The sequence below is a fragment of the Oryza sativa genome, chromosome 10 (assembly GCF_034140825.1).
Source record: "Oryza sativa Japonica Group chromosome 10, ASM3414082v1".
Taxonomy (NCBI): domain Eukaryota; kingdom Viridiplantae; phylum Streptophyta; class Magnoliopsida; order Poales; family Poaceae; genus Oryza; species Oryza sativa.
Window position 1 is genome coordinate 7,167,303 of NC_089044.1, and position 3,143 is coordinate 7,170,445.

The 3,143-nt window shown below is 44.2% G+C and overlaps 1 long non-coding RNA gene across 1 annotated transcript; it reads left to right on the plus strand.

Annotated features, from left to right (window-relative positions):
• Window positions 1–1,199: 1,199 nt before the first annotated feature.
• On the plus strand, window positions 1,200–1,774 carry LOC136353802 (uncharacterized). Its single transcript, XR_010737242.1, has 2 exons — window positions 1,200–1,437; window positions 1,534–1,774. It is a non-coding gene; the product is annotated as an uncharacterized lncRNA (long non-coding RNA).
• Window positions 1,775–3,143: the final 1,369 nt, after the last annotated feature.

Genomic DNA, 3,143 nt, shown 5'->3' on the forward strand with positions numbered 1-3,143 from the left:
GACGGCGACAGCTGCAGCACGCAAAGGAGTGGCGGCGCCGACATGCGAAGTGAGGATCGAGGGGCAGTGCTGGCGTGCGGAAGGAAGAAGCGGCGGCGCTGCAGCTTCGTGTGCTCCTGAGCTGCTGTTGCCAGTTGATGTTAATTTGTGGTTGGATTTGCATATGAATTTCCTGTTGGATAATATGTTGTCAAAATTTTGTAAAAAAATCTGTTAAATTGAATCAAAATTTTCAAATTGAAGGCAAATCTTAGATATAAAAAACTATGCCAAATTCATTACAAATATTTTAAAAAGTTCCAAATATAACATGATTAAATGAGCAAAGGCAAAAAGGACAATTCACCCCTTAGTTAACACTGTTATTTGGTTTTCATGGAATAGGGTCAACTTTGAACTTGATTTTTGAAAAGCAGGATGAAATGAGCAAACAAAAAAAAGTAAAGTTAAATTGGTAGTTAAACTTTAAAATAGGGTCAAAATGAGCAATTGTCCCAAATACATATGACATAAAAATCTTTATTCTATGAGCAAAATACAGCTGTCCATTGAAAAAATTGCAAGAGTTCATCAATTGAATAGTAGTTTCTATCCCGACGTGAATTAAAATAATAGTTTCCATCCTACATAATCGGGAATCACTACTAGAAAAACTATTTTTCATGGCGTTACCCTATTTTTTTCACTGTCGGTTATATAAGAAATCCGCTTGCAAAATTCTAATGAGGGATAGTGGGTTTAGGACCGCTAGTACAAATCTATTTTTGCTAGCGGTGAGTTTAGAACCGCCAGCGAAAACGGCGGTAGGTTAAAAAGCCCACTTGTAAAAATATCTCTATTTTTGTTGATGGACCTCTTATCCGCTTGTAAAAGATTTTTGCTGGCAGGGACCGCGCCGCTCCAGCACTTGAAAATATCGCGGCATTAAAAATCGCTCCACCTACCCATCCTTATCTCCTCCTCCGTTCACTCCACCTACCTTATCTCCTCCCTCCAACCATCTCTCCCTCCATCCACATGATAGGCGTGAGCGGCGAGCTCGGGCATGGGCGGCGGCGTGCTCGGGCGCGGGCGAAAGGGAGGGCGGAGGAGAGAGCTAGCGCGGGCGGCGGCGAGCTCGGTCGCAGCCAACAGGGAGGGCGGCGGTGGAGCTCAGTCATGGGCAACAGGGAGGGCGGCGGCGGAGCTCGGGCGCGGGCGAAAGGGAGGGCGGAGGAGAGGGCTGGCGCAGGCGGCAGCGAACTCGGGCGAGGGCAATAGGGAGGGCGGCGGCGGCTGGCGGCGCTTCGGTGTGGGCGGGAAGGCCGGATTTGCCGCCGCCGTGCCGCTGGGAGGCCGGATCCGCCGCGGGGACAAGGCTGCTGCCACCGTGAGGGACAAGCCCAACGCCGGTGGAGCTACTCCTCGTCCAGGTCTACCGCCTCATCACCTCCCAAGGTCAGCACCCATCCATTCTTGCGCTTCGATTCGCCATATTTTTGTTGACGCGGCAATCTGAAATCCGTGTGTGGTGGTGGTGGTGGATGCGCAAAGGTGACGAAGGTGTTGTGGGCGAGGAAGAACGAGAAGATGCGGGGGTGCGAGCCCAGGCAGCAGCACGACCAGCTCCGGCGAGGCGACCCGCTCGCCGATGTATCCAAGGAGGAGATGCAGTGGCTGTGGCGAGGGGACTTCAATATTTTTGTTATTGTGTTGATTTTTGTGATGCTTGAATGCTTGGGTGAATGAAAATTATTTAATGTAAATTTTTGAGGAATTTTGAATGCTTGGGTAAATTTCTATGAAATTTTTGAATGGTCGAGCGTTGACGGAGGCAGACGGAGCGGTGTTGCTCTGTCCGTCGTTTTCTTTTAAACATGGCCAGCATTAACACTGGCGGCTGGTCCCTATAACCCGCCAGCGATAATTCATTTTCGTTGGCGGCCATCTTAAGGCAACCGCCAGCGAAAATGGATTTTTTGCTGGCAGCTGGCTTAAGATGACCGCCAGCGAAAATGAATTATCGCTGGCGGTCGATAACCGCTAGCGAAGATCTACATTTTCACTGGCCTTTGCTTTGTGGCGGATGCAATTTCCGCCAGCGAAAACCCAAAATGGCCGCCACGAAAGATGGTTTTTTGTTGTAGTGAATACATGTTTAGCATTTTGCCAGCAAAGCAAGGTTAACAAGGCCAGACCTTACTGACAGGAATATGAATAAAAATCTAAATTGCACATTCATGACTCGTAAGGAACATTAATTATTTAACCAAATAACCAATTCGCACATCCATAACTAGCAATGAACTTGAATTATCTAACCAAAACTAAAATCAAGATCAATTGAACATGGAAGAACATCATCATCTCGAGAATTAACTTCAAACATGGATGCCCAAAAAATACCAGTATGAAAATAGAATCATGATATACGGAGTCACATGAATAATAATATAATGAAAAATAAATAAAAGGACAAACACAATCGATCCATCACGGTCAACAAGTTCGTCATGGACCTGTCTTACATTGACGATAACTCGGTGTCATGCAGACAACACGTGTAACAACCCGTAAATATAGTTGATTCAAAATCTTTTCATGGATAAAACATTATTTAGATGATTCTTCTGTTTAAAATGGGTGGAAATTAAATATTTTGATCAAAATACTTGGAGAAAAAGTAGGGACTAAGGTTAAATTTTTTTTTGAATTTATGGTGTTATAGTTTGAGATAATTAAATATTGGCACTGGCAAAAATTGCAATAAAATCCATGAAGACTCAGCATGATGCAATTTTTGAAAAGTTTTTGTTGGCTCCAAATTTTAGTTTCCAGACTTTAAATTCGAAATTTCCAGGTGTTACAATATATGTCAGCACTGATCCTAGTTTGAAATGGTATGGCTGATTCAGAATATTGTTGTTGTAAAAGCCTATGGTATCAATTGTTGAGCCAAGTATGGAAGTAGCAGTGCATGCTTTGTACCTACGGGAATGAGAATGCTCTACACCGATACAAGATTGGTGATTTCCCCATGATGACGTCTCCAAAGACTATGAAGTTTGCAATATTTTTTTTTTTTAGGAACCGACGACAGGAGTTTCTCCTGCCGGAATTTATAGAAGAAAAGAATTGGCCTAGTTAATAAGGGAAACCGGTCC